We start from the raw sequence: 14,093 nt of genomic DNA, 5'->3' as shown, positions 1-14,093 counted from the left end.
ATCATAAAACATGTATGATATGGACTAGTCTAAGTAAGTAGACATGTCCATGGCCTCCTATTGAAGATAAATATAGAAACTGTGTGATATGACCCCACATAAGCTGACAGGACCGCTGTCACATGATTATCTATATTTATCTCTATTTAGATACGTTAGGGTATGGATAGTGAGAGGGCACTGCGATAGTGGGCCATCTTTCATGATTCCATGGTTCTAACTAATGCAATAGATAAATACATGATTTGGGTGTATGTCAGCTGACAGGATCTGGACATGACACCCAGGTGGCCAAAAATATTGGAAGTCCATGAGGCGGATAGTTTAGTCTACACTACCACGGTGTGTATAATGACTCCCGACCTGGTAAGTTATGCATGCAAGGGTTGTAGGTATCCAATTCATCTTTTAGGTCATGAGGGAGACCCAAATCATGAAAGACCATTGATGTGTGTATGCTCAATTTTTATTTCAATGGTTGTTAATATGCATGTGTTTTACTTGTACATGTGTGGATTATTATACAATGACTACCGTTAATTCCAACCTGTTAACACTCATTAGTGAATACAAACTTAATGGTATAAACTATGTCGATTGGTACCAGAGCATTAAGTTGCTCCTGACTGCTGAAGGACCATACACGGTTCTAGATGAACAAGTTCCACCTCAACCTGACCCAAATGATTTTGAAGAAAATAAAGATATGCAGGACTTCCTCATGAGGGATTCCAAGGCATCACTTTATATCCTAGGATCGTTGAAAAAGTCAGTTCTGGACTCGGTCAAGGATATACGCACTATTGGGGGTAAAATGGATAAGCTTGCTGAATTATTCAACAGGCAGTTGACACACGCCCATTCTGATGTGGTGGGTCAAATCCATAACACCAAGATGTCCCAAGGGACTCCAGTGATGGATCATGTAATGAAAATAATCAATCTGTTTAAAAAACTAGAATCCATGGGGATTGATTTCAGCCTCCTGTGATACAAGACGGATGTGATCTTAGCGTCACTCACTTCTGCCTATGCACCCTTTAAGATGTCTGACAAGATGTCAGATAAGGAGATGGAGCTCACTGAGCTTACTAACGCATTGATAGAGGCAGAAGCTTCCTTGAAAAAGGACAAGGCTGAGGTCAATGCAGCTGATGTGAAGCCTTCTTCAAATGGGAAGAAGAAGAAAAAGGGAAATAAGGGTAAGACCCTGAAACCCAAAGGTGGGAAGTCTGGCAATAAAGGCAAAGGCAAGTGCTTCTATTGCAAGAAGGAGGATCACTGGAAAAGGAACTGTCGTGCATACCTGGCAACTTTGAAAGACAAGAAGCCAAATGAAACAAAGGCTTCTAAAGAAGGTACATGTGATGTTCACGTTCTTTATGAGTCTAATTTGTCTTTTTGAACCGATCAATTCTTGGTTGGTGGTAGTGGTTCCACTGTTCACATTTACAATGATTTACAGGGGTTCAAGGAGACAAGGAACCTGGAAAGAAATGAGGTGCGTCTTCGGATGGGCATTGGAGCTAAGACCATGGCGATGGCTGTGGAAACTTTTACTTTGAATTTTAATTCTGCTTGTTTAGTTTTAAAGGATTGCTATTATGTACCCTCTTTTCTGAGGAAGATTATTTCAATTTCAAAATTTATTTTGGATGAGTATAGTTTCTCCTTTAATTCTAAATTAATTATTCGTTTTAATAATTCTTTGTGGCATCTGGATATATGCAAAGTGGTTTGTACTTTCTAGATTGCCCTATTGGAACGAATATTGTTTCGAATGTTGATTTGAAACGGAAAGCAACTCCAGTGAACTCAACACATCTGTGGCATCTAAGATTAGGTCACATTAATTTGGACCAAATCAGTAGATTGGTGAGGGATGGGCCCTTAGAGTGTCTGGGGGTGGAACCATTCCCCACTTGTACTGTACGACTCCCATCTCCTTTGATGATTTCTATAGGGATCAAATACTCCGTGGGTTCCGACCTTTCATGCATGGGACTGTCTCGACCATCCTCCAAGTTAATCTAGAGTGTCTGAGGTTCTTTCCCCTTCTCTCTCAAGTAACCCTCGTAGCATTTTTTAGTGGTTATCTGGCTTCCTCGGCATTCTCCAATTCCTTGATCGGTGGGAAATTTCATCACTAGGTGGGGAGTGGAGACAACGGCTTGCTGGATGTTGAGTCCTGGGCATCCAAGTATCCCGTTGTGAATGGAGTTCACGTTTACTACCAAAAAGTTCATCATTACCGTAGCAAGTTTTGGTTCCGACCCCACTGTTACCAATAATTCAATTGATCCCTCAACGTGCACAGGGGCTCCATTGAACCCATATAACAGAGACTATCTCTTTAGCATCTCGGGTCTCAGTTGCATTTTTTCAAACGCATCATAGTACAAGATATCAACTGAGCTCTTGTTATCCACAAGGACTCTGGCCACCGCATAGTTGGCAATGGTCATTTTAATCACCAAGGCATTGTCGTGAGGAAATTGTATACCGAACAAGTCCTCATCTGATAACGTTATCTGCCGCTCGATCTTTCTCCTCTTGCTATGCGCTTCAGTTTAGAACATGCACTGAGCATGGTTCTTTCTAGAGTTAGAGGACTTGCCTCCCAGCATGGGGCCCTCGTAGATTGTGGTAATTTCCCTAAGTGGGGTATTCTCAGTGTGTCGCTTTCCCCTTGGCCGGTCTTCATTATTCTCGGTACCTTCCAACCGAGGAGGTGACTTCATCTTTTCCTTGGGTTCTCGAGGATGGTATCCCTACCTCCTTTTGCCGCCTTATTTTTTGACAAAATGGCTCAGGCAGCCCCTCTGGATGAGGGCTTTGATCTCGTCCTTCAATTGCTTGCAGTCCTCAGTATCATAACCATGATATTAAACCTGCCCCAGACTGACTAGAACTTTGCTTGAAGGATATGAGCCTGAGACCAACCACCCAAGCACATTGTGGTGTATCACCCCTGTGGTGAATTCAGTGGAGAACCCCCAAGGATGTCGTCCATTATACCTGTGAGGAGATGGGTTGCAGACCCATGCAGCTGTTCAGCCCATAGCCTGATGTACAACTCCAACTCTAGTTATTCTCTCTCTCTGACAAATACATGCGGGACATGCCCATTTAGATGTTCATTTTGCATTGAAAATGGTATTGGTGAAGTGCCCAAGTGGAAGCCTCAACCCCTGTGCAAGGCCAAAGCAAATACATCAGAGATCCATTCTCTGGGTGATGCACTGGGCGATTGACCCAAACGCCCAGAGTGTCAGAAACTCATATTTTTTATTCCAAACAAATGGGAGCAATGCATACAACTTGTGAACACCCCCTAGAGGTAGATGGGAATTTTAGAAACCATGACCCACCTCTGGAACCAAGTGGACCCCACCTATGTAGCTGAAATGGGCTAGAATGCACTTAAAAATGCATTTTTGAAGGAGGGACAGCATGGCCAAACAAACCTTAAGGCCATGGGGACTATAAATAGGAGGGCCTAGCCTCTTATTTCGTTCCTATTGTTCCTACAATAAAGAGAAAGAAAGAAAGAGAGGGAGAAGGAAGAAGAGAAGGAAAGAGAAGAAAAGAAGGAAGAAGGAGTAGAGAATTGGACTTGGGACTGGATTTGAACCTCTCCATAGCTTGAAGGTAACATGATTTAGCTCTTATCACTGCTGTCCACCTAATGTTGCACTTGAACCTTGTGTCTATAAGCTTAGTTTCTAGCTAGTAATGCTAAGAACAGCACCTAGGTGCCTAGACGAGCTTGGGATCATGCATGCATGTACTTTGCATGCATGATCTAGGCATTAAGATGAGATTGAAATCTATTACTGTGTTGAGGATAGAAATCAGCCCCTGAGATGAGCTAAACTATTGAGTTACACCCAGATCATGTAGTGTAAGCTTGGATGTTTGCATGCATATGATTTTCTCCATGTCTTAGCTTAAAACCATGCCTGTTATAGGTGAACATAGGTGATCCATGCCTTGCATGCAGTCAATTTCAAATTCAAATCCTGAGCATGGCCATGACAGGCCATTCTCTGTGATGTCAGAACCCAACCCAACTCCCAAATGGATAACCAGACCTTGGATCCCTTAAACCCAGACCATTTAGCTTCATTATAGGGTCATAATCTCTCTGAGGACATCCATGATCAAGATCTTGGCCAAACCAGTAGCCAAATCCCAGTTTTGGAGCCAAAACTCGTGTTTAATAGGCACTAGACTATTGACCCAAACGCCCAGTGGTGCTGTTTGGGCTCAGATTTGTTTCCAGCCTTTTGGACCTTCACCAACAGGTCTAGAACAGTTTGGCGAGAATGAAAATGACTTAAAAACCCTACCCCATTGGTGCTTGCTGTCATCCACATCTTGGATGCTAGAGTGGACCCCACAGAGCCAGGTTCCTAGACCAACCCCAGGACATTAATACTTGTGTGTTCAAAGCTGAGTGCAAGTTCCAGAGAATTATAACTCTGGATGATGCACTAGGAGTTTGACCCGAAAGCCCAGTGCAAGTTCCAGAGAATTATAAATAATACTTGTGTGTTCAAAGCTGAGTCCAACTAAACCTAGACCAACCCCAGGACATTAACATACTTTTGAATTTTGTTTGACATATTTTAATGGTCCAATTAAATTAGGTTTTGACCCCGAGCTCGAGGTGCAGTGTCAGATACCGATCGGGACCGAGCTGACTACAGAGCAAGCGGGACTAGTACAAGGTGAGTGGAATTACACCATGGGTGTAGGTGTAACATGACTAATGAGTCATAACACTTACAGCAACAATATTCACTGTCTTCAATTACTTTAATTACTTTATGTTCTGTCTAAATGATGAATTCTTATCTGATGAATATTGGGAATGGATAATGATGCTTTATGTGAAATTGGTAGATTAGATACCGTAGCTGGCTTGGAAATGAGGCCTGTGGTAGCCCATAGAATGGGATGTGGTTGACACCCCCAACTCATACTATGCCATATAGAATGCATTGGGCTAGAGTATCATCACCAGTGCTATGAACCCTTGCCAATAGGGGTTAAGGTGTTGGATGTCTGTGGGAGTACCTATATAAAAGAGAAAAAGGAAAAGAGAAAAAGAAAAAGAGAAAATGGAAAAGAGAAAAAGGAATAGAATTGTGTTACACCGAAAAAGTGATTTTGTGGTTGAATGCCAGAGAAAGAAAATGTTATACCGGAATGGTGATGGGTGACTACACAGACTAATCCTAGAGGGCTAGTCTGGCTGACCATGGAGAGCATACTGAAGCCGACTGGTCCTCTCCGACAACTCAATGGGTGTATCACGGGAAGGGGTTAGAAGCCCGCACCAGGGATACATGTGTTGGGGATCGTAGTAGCACTTCTACCTGTCATAGTTGTGATGTTAGGTGGTTAATTAATAAAATGGTCTACATTGCATGTAGGAATTATTTGGTTGTGCTTGCATGTGCGTGCATGGTTATATTTCATTCACGGGCTCGGTGGAGCTCACACTTTTGTATATGTATTTTTGCTAGATGATATTGCAGGGGGATGTTTTGATAGTGGGGAGGCTCATCTCGAACTGGAGGACCATGCTTGTTATGACTGTATGTGTGTGGACCCGGTCGAAGGTCATTCCTCTGGTGCGGGTGTTTTCAGTGATTGTTGATGATGACCTGAGATGGGTGGGAAGCTAACATTTCTTCTAGCCTTGGGATTCTTTTGTTGTAGATAGGAATCTACTAACAAATCCCCTTTTGTATAAGCTTTATTTGGGGCTCGGGTTGTCTTGCCCCTTTTGTTATTTTTTTTGTAAAGCTTTGATTGGAAGAGTTGGGACTGCCGGTATATGTTGAGAGAGAGAGCATAAACAAAAACATTATTGTAAATATTTATTTTGGGGTTTAATATAAATATTAGCTTTCGCAACACTCTGTGTTTCTATCTTATTCATTGTTGTGGGTATGTGTGTTTGTGAATGGTATTAACAGCTTCTGGATCCTTGGGGCTTGACAGATTGCTACTATGCAGTTGGGGTCACCTACCTAATCCTCAAAGGGGGTGGTTTGAGGTGTGACAGAATTTGGTATCAGAGCGAGAAGCTCTTTTTACATTCACAAATAGCGGAATAGGATAAGAAATTATAAGAAGCTAAATAAATAGAAAATTTAACAAACATGAGATAAAATGCAGATAATGAACCATAGGAACTGACATAACACTAGCAAAACAAGATTCTATAAGTTTCAAAAAAATTTGGCGAAGGCCATTACATCTTGCTTTTGTTGGAAGTACTACTTCCAATTGCAACTTAGTGGGAAAAGAGAAGGGACTGATAATAGAAAACTACATAAAGCACGATAAAAAAAAGGGAAATATAGAAAGGAGAGCTGGTAAGTAAGACATAGGTTCCTAAATCAAAAGCACCAGAGCTCGAGGAACTACTCTTGAGGTGGATCACCGCTCCGTGGAGGCTGAGCCTGTCACGAATTAACCTGGTAATAGGAATCCTAGAAGTTCAGTCACTGCTCAATAGAACCTACTCTCCCCTCTAGGGAAGTAAAACCATGGTCCATCCTCGACGATGTCTGGCAAAGCTGGGTATGCAAACCCCTAAACTGTGCCATCATATCCACCCAACCATAACTCTCAGATGCTGGAGATGGTACCTGTGAACCAAAAGCTTTTGTAGGATCATAAGCGGGGAGATCACTGAACTATATGTCTGGACCCACTGGATTGCCCTCTTGATCACTAGTAACCCTAGCTCCCTCAGCTATCTCCTCTCTCTCTTCCATCTTCTCATCCTCACCCTCATACTCTGAGGCACTCTTAGGCTCACCTAGCATCTTCATCTTCTTGATGGAGGTCTTACTGATAGGCTTCAAACCATCACCTCCCTCATACTCCCCACTAAGGGAAACTCCAAAGTGCACAAAGACCTAGGTAAGAAATCTCCCATATGGCAGGTTCCCATCAGTAGGGTTCTAGGCATGATAGAGCATAACCTGCATAAGAAGATAGGGTAGGTTGATCATCGGACCTCCCTTGCCTACCATCATCAAATAGTATGTGATGTATGCCTGTAGCATGGAAATGCTGCCCTGATTCCCACCTTTGGGATAGATGTTGTAAGAGATGCACCTACTCAGAATCCTAGCCGTAGGCTTGTAGCCCCCCTCAGATTTTGGAGTCCTTTCAACTCCTGTAAGAGCCTTGAACACCATCCTCCTAGTGTCCAGTGAGAACTGATCTGAGATGTCTACCCTAGGCTTGTAATAACATCTATCACCATTGTTAGATATCCCCAGAAGTTCTACAAAAATAGTTGAAGTGAACTTCATGTCCACCCCTTTCACTCTACCCTCGAGTCCGAAGCCTTGTACCTCAAAAGCTGGTATAAGATTGCAATAAAAGTACCAAACCAGATTCGGATAGCAAGGTAGTGTCAAAGACAGCATCAGTGCCCAACCTAGGGCATTGAACCTCACAAAAAGTCTGAACTGGTGGAAGTCTTCCACTTGCACCATCCTTCCATTCATAATATTTTTGGAAGAGAACCTCTCCCAATCATGGGCATGTTCATACCGTGAAAACCTATATTGGTCAAACTCGTGGTCTTCGGATGAAGAATCATCTCCGAAAGATGGAGATGGCATAGCCGATGGTGATGGTGGCGATAGATCAGACCGTAGACGCATGCGGGTCATCGCTTTCCTTGTCGTGCTATGCTTTCCACTAGTAGACATTGCTGCAATGTGGCAAAGAGAAAAAGAGAATAGGAAGATTAGGTTTTTGCAAATTGAAATCAAAAGAATAAAAAAAAAAAAAAAATAGAAATGAAGAAAGAAGGAAGGAAAGCCATTAGAACTTACCTAGGGCACGTATGGGTGCGAAGAAATGGTGATGGAATGCTTTGGAATGATGGGGGAATAGTCTACAACCTCCCTTGGACGCAGCTTTGAGGGTCTAGGGCTCTTAAATTGAAGAAAGGAATGAGAAGAATGAGTCTTGGAATGCATAAAAAGTAGCTCCCAATTCTCTGGGCGATGCACTGGTGATTGAGCCAAACGCCCAGTGAAATGCCCAAAGAATGACAGACAGTAGGGAATGTGGTTTTAATGGTTGGGCTTATAATGCTTTGCACCAAAAGGGTATTATGGACCATCCAAGGCACTTGGTAGGTCATTATGGATAATTCAAAAAATATATTTGATAAAAAAAAATAAACAATAACAAATAATATATAGATTAAACATGCTAATGCAATGCAAAAAAAATTTTTTTTTTTAGGAAAATCTATTGCGTGTATATGTACCTATACATAAACAATGTATATAAGCATGGGTGTATGAACTTGTATGTGAGTGATGTATGTGGAAACTCAAACATAGATAAATAGGAATGTATAGCTAGGGGCATCTATGTCCTTTACAAAAATTTAGACCCCACCAATATCACCTCATTTACATTAGAACATAACTTGTCAGTGGTCTAGCCTGGTTCATTGTTTAAGACAGGAGATTATAGGAAGGTATAGTTAGTTCATTCACTACACATGCCCGTACCTAAATGATGTGCTAGATTCTGCAGAGTACTGCTATTTTGTGTACACCCTCGAGTTATTCCATTTAAGATTCCTGATCATGTTGCTTAAGTTCATGTAGCATTAAGTATATTCACTAAGTTAAGGTCTTTGATCTCGTTCAATATATGTGTGCGGGCGTGGGTCGGGCGGTATAGCTTGGTTCGAATTCTCCATCTGTGGCCCTAGGAGCCCAAGCTTTCCTATCATCTCTCCTTTTCTTTCCATCCACATCATCTCTTCTCGCTTCGCGCTGACCTCTCTAGGGATTTCTTCCTTCTTCTCCTGAGCTTTCTTCTCAGTTTTACCTTCTCTTTCTGCCGCAAGGACTTCAGCCAAGTTGATATACTTTTCACACATCGAGAACAGTTCATACATATCTCCTGATTCGTCCATGATTAATGACTTTTTCAACTCGATATCCCGAATTCCACTTCGCAGAGCTTGAAACTTCACCATTGGATCCAAGTCTTGCACCTGCAGGGCTTCTTTATTAAATCTTGTAAGAAAACTTCTGATGGATTCTTCTGGCTGCTGCTTTATAGCCAATAGATTGGTGGCTGTCTTCTTGTGTACCCTGCTGCTCACAAAATGAGCCAAGAAGGCCCGGCCTAGGGCTATGAAATTAGAGAGAGATTGTGGTAGAAGACGAGAAAACCATTGACGCATTGCCCCCTTCAGAGTGGAGGGGAAGGCTTTGCACATTCTAGCGTCTGAAGCGCCTTGGAAGAATAGGAGGGACTTAAAAGTTTCCAGGTGATCCTCTGGGTCAGTGGTGCCGGCGTAATGTTCTACGGCTGGCATCTTGATCCCTTTTGGGAGAGGTTCAAACCGCACCTCATCTGTAAATGCAAGATCTATCGTAAAGTGGAAATTGTGGATTGAATCCTGGTTCATTCCCTTTATGACTTCTTGTTACTAAGATGAAGCAACAGAACTCAACTCTCATAAATTTTTTTTTTCAAAACAAAAGAGAATGCAAACACAATTAAGCAGTGGTTTGCCTAAACATTCAAAATATCACAAACCAGGTAGACCTATGTGTTTAGAAGCATTAAGCAAGCTCACAAATGACAGTCGGAAAAATAAAGGTTCAATACTTAACACTGTGTTGAATTAATTTTCTCACAACCTAGAGTCAAATGCACTGTAAAGTAAAAGTATCATTATAAAAATGAGTGCATGAGAGTTTTCCAAGAATGTAGATGAATCAGAGAGTCATATGCAGGAATTTTTTTTCAAAATCCTCCCTCCCCAACTTAAATGGCATTATCCCCAATGACATACAAAAATAGAAAATCATAGTAAGAGGAATGCAGAAATAAAGGAAGGAGCCAAGGCAGTGAATCCAAAGATGTGATCACCAATGACGAAGTAAATCCGCTATACGAGATGAACGCTGCCACAACTACTAGAAAACAAAAGCAGTAGAAAAGAAAAAAAAATAATAAAGAAAGCAATAACTAGAGTGGGCTGCATCCCACTAGAGCACTAAGTTTAAAGTCTTCAGCCAGACTCAGCCAGACTCATGGAGGGTCAAGGATCAAATCATACCAAGGAGCCGGTTTAGAAGAAGGTTGGGGAGATGTAACCACAGGGGGGAGCGGCTCAAACCTAACTGTCCAAGGTGGCTGTTCTAAAGAGGGTGAGGAATCTAGCAAAGTATGCACCTCTTTAGTGTATGCCTCAGACTCATCTCCAAACATTACATAGTACTACAAAGGGTCATCAATAAGCACGTGAGAAGTGTGATTAGACACAACGTTGTCTAATAACTCCAACGCAAAGCACTCTTCTTCTCTAAAGGAACCTAAGGATGCATTGAAGATGTTGAGCCTAAGCTTCTTATTCCCAAAAGAGATGTCCATGGCACCCGATCTACAATTTATGTAAGCATTTGCAGTAGCTAAGAAGGTGCGCCCTAAAATGATAGGAGGAAGCTTGGGTGTGGTTGCTGTATCCATATCCGAGACAAGGAAGTCCACAGGAAAGTACAATTCTTCCATCTTCACTAAAACATCTTCTAACAACCCACGAGGTATTTTGATTGAACGATCAGCCAACTGAAGGATAACCTCAGTGGGTTTCAAATCTCCTAAACCAAATCTGTCATAGATTGAACTAGGCAAAATATTCACACTAGCCCCTAATTCAAGTAGTGCCCTACTTATGGAGAGATCTCCAATGATGCAAGAAATAAGAGGCGCACCTGGGTCCTTAAGCTTAGGGGGTCAGTGGCTGGAAATTATCGAACTAACCTATTCAGTCAAATGGACAGTCTTAGGGATTTGAGTTCTCAACTTACGCTTTTGGGTGCAGAGGTCTTTCAAAAACTTAGCATAAGCAAGAACTTGCTTGATAGCATCCAAGAGGGGGAGATTGATACAAACTTGTTGGAACAAGTCGATCATCTCTTGCATCTTTTCACCCTGTTTACCTTGAAGGGGGTAAGATGGTGTCTGAAGGGCTTGGAGAAAAGGGACCTTTGGAATGTAAGAATCAGGTGATGGTCCCTCCACAATAGGAATGTGCAGCCCCTTCCTTGGGAACTGATGAATGGGTTTCACAGGTGGTGTTTCAGTAATGAAATCATGTGTGTCTACATCACCACCGGATTTCTCTTGGGTTGACTCAGCCTCTCCTTGACCTTGAGACTTAGTAGGCAACGTCTCATTAGTGGCTAAGGGTGCATCAGGTTTTTCCACCCTTTTGCCACTTCATAGGACTGTGATCGACTGGACTTGCTCTTTCGCTCTACTAGTTTGACTATTTGGGTTACCTATTGGCTGACTTGGCAATTGGCTAGCCTCCCTTCTACTTATAACATCGACTAGCTGACCTAGTTGGTTCTCTAGCTTATTAATGGACTGAGTATGTGAGTGAAGCAGCTGTGTGTTTTGCTTGAGTCCACTTAATGCTTTTAGCACCTTCTCCTCAAAGGATTGATTCTGTTGGGGTTGAGGATATGGTATCTGTCCACCCATATAGGCATTGGGTTGAACATTAAATGGTGGCCTATATGGTGGGTTTGGAGGGTTATTAGGTACTGAGTTTCTCCATGAAAAGTTTGGGTGGTTTCGCCATCCTGGGTTATAAGTATTGGAAAAGGGATCATTACCCGGTGTAGGGAAACTTTGAGCCATTTGCACCTGTTCTTGAACAAACTCAGGGTATTGTGCAGCCGAAGGGCAGTTCGTCACATAGTGACTAGGGTTAGCATATAAGGCACATGCTTCAGTCTGATTGGGTGGAGGGAAACTCATTGGGAAAGGGACATAGAATGCTGTCCTACAAACATCAGATAGTCCAATTTCTTGGACAGCATATCAACCTTAGCAATCATCTCTACAGTTGGATTGATCTCATAGAGACCACCCTTCTTTGGTTGCTCTATGTCTGGAATCTCAGTCCGAGAGGCCGAAGCATGATGTTGGGAATTCTCACTAAGGGTTTCAAAAAGATCCCATGCTTCCGTCTCATTCTTGTGTATAAATGTTCCACCATAAGAGGAGTCTGCCATTTGCCTATATCGGTCACGGAGGCCATCATAAAAGCACTGGACTAACTGCCATTTCGGGACAACATGGTGGGGGCACTTCCTAAGTAATTCCCTGAGTCTCTCCCATGCTTCATGAAATTGTTTGCCCTCTAATTGGGAGAAACTAGTAATGTCTCTTCTAAGGCTATTAGTCCGGCCAATGGGGAAATTTTTTTTTAAAACTTCCTGCTGCATCCCTGCCCATGTAGAAATCCTGACCGAATCTAGGGAATGAAGCCAGTGTTTGACTTTGTCCTTTAAGGAAAATGGGAATAGGAGTAAGTTTAGGGCATCTTCAGAGAGGTTTTGGATTTGGACTGTTGAGCACACCTCTAAGAACTCATCAAGATGCTTGTAAGGCTTCTCATTAGCAAGTCCATAATGGGATGGTAACATCTGTATGACGCTGGACTTGATCTCATATTGAGCAGCCTAAATGGCAGGCAATTGAATACAAGATGTAGGGGTATATGCAGTTGGAGTGAAGTGCTCACTTAGTGGCCTTCTCGGTTGGTTTTTGTCACCCATTTTATTACTATCATCCTTAGGTCTAGCCACAGATCGCTCTATTTCTAGGTCAATAGCAGTCAGGTTGGGGTGCAAAGAACGCCGACCATGCATAAAACACAACACAGGTTGAACGTGCTAATTAAACAGAAATTAAAACTAGAAATTAAAACGTGATAACTAAATAAAAAAAAACTCAATAAAAAATAAAAATCAGAACTAAAAAGTAAAAAAAAAAATTAACTAATTTAAAACTAACGAAAATACTTACTTGGTGTTGGCGGTTGTGCAATTCCACGTGCTGCCCCCGATGAACAGTTACACAAATGATCTTAAGGGACTGGGGGAATTAAAATTAAACCCAAACACCCAATCTAATGGTGGAATAAAAAAAAAAAATTACATAAAATAACCCTCATTACATAAAGTCTAGGAATTAAAAGTAAACCAAACGGACAGCTTGTCCTTACTCGACCTACTCGGCTTCCTGCACAAACAAAGAGAATGTTAGGTATACTACAATTAACCTAATAAAGTGATTAAAAAAAAATTCTGGAATTATAAGATTAAAACTAAAACAATGTAACACAAAACAACTCAATCAATCTTAGCAACCGTGCTTCGGTTCCATGGCAACGACGCCAAAATTTTGATCGTGTTGTTAATCGGTCAAAAATAAAACCCTAAATTAAACTAGCAAGTAGCAAGTAAGGGGTCGATCTACGGGGAACTGGAAGAAATATTGTAAAGAATGAATTAAGCTAATTAAAGGTAACTAGAAATTAAATTGAACCTAGAACAACGATAAACAAAGAATAATGTGAATGATAAGATGAGAAGAACTATCCTTAGGTCGAATTCACTCTGTTAGATTATTTTAATTCACTATCTCGCACATTACGGTTCACTGCGGCTACAAGCCCAATGACACTACAAAGTATAGGGTTCCTCCTAGATATAGGGTATCTTGACGAGTACTATCGTCCGTCGCTACGAGGCTTGGCACGCTTAGTTCGTTCAGTTATAACCTATCTTTGGTACAACCACATGAAAAAAGAAAACCACTATTTGAACGAATCAATTGAATCACAGAAACAAAAGATCCTAACTAGATGTCATCATTATACCAGATCAAAGAGTTACAAAAGTCTTAACATCAAATAGTCAATGTGCAAAGAAAATAAAATAAATTAACTTCACAAAGTTTCATCTCCCTGAGAATAGGTTGGAAATTTAGCTACACATGGCGATCAGGGGAGCACAACTACAGTCGATCTTCATGGCAGCAACGGCAGCAATGGTGATCTCAACGTCTCCAAGTAGAAACCCTAAGATCCTCTCTCCTCTCTTGGCCGCATGAGTACCGTATTCCCTCTCCTCTCTTGCTCTCGATGGGTGGATGATCTCCAATCTGTATTCTGCCCCCGTTTTTAACGAGTCCCTCTTCATTTGTGGGAAAAGGTG

The 14,093-nt window shown here is 41.8% G+C and overlaps 1 non-coding gene across 1 annotated transcript; it reads left to right on the top strand.

The window, feature by feature from the left end:
• Positions 1 to 12,162: 12,162 nt before the first annotated feature.
• LOC122660641 lies at positions 12,163 to 12,269 on the top strand. The gene has a single exon (XR_006332748.1). It is a non-coding gene; the product is annotated as a small nucleolar RNA R71 (small nucleolar RNA).
• The last annotated feature ends 1,824 nt before the right edge of the window (positions 12,270 to 14,093 follow it).

The sequence above is a fragment of the Telopea speciosissima genome, chromosome 4 (assembly GCF_018873765.1).
Source record: "Telopea speciosissima isolate NSW1024214 ecotype Mountain lineage chromosome 4, Tspe_v1, whole genome shotgun sequence".
Taxonomy (NCBI): Eukaryota; Viridiplantae; Streptophyta; class Magnoliopsida; order Proteales; family Proteaceae; genus Telopea; species Telopea speciosissima.
Note: the sequence above shows the minus strand (reverse complement) of the source record. Positions and strands in the feature narration are given on the sequence as shown.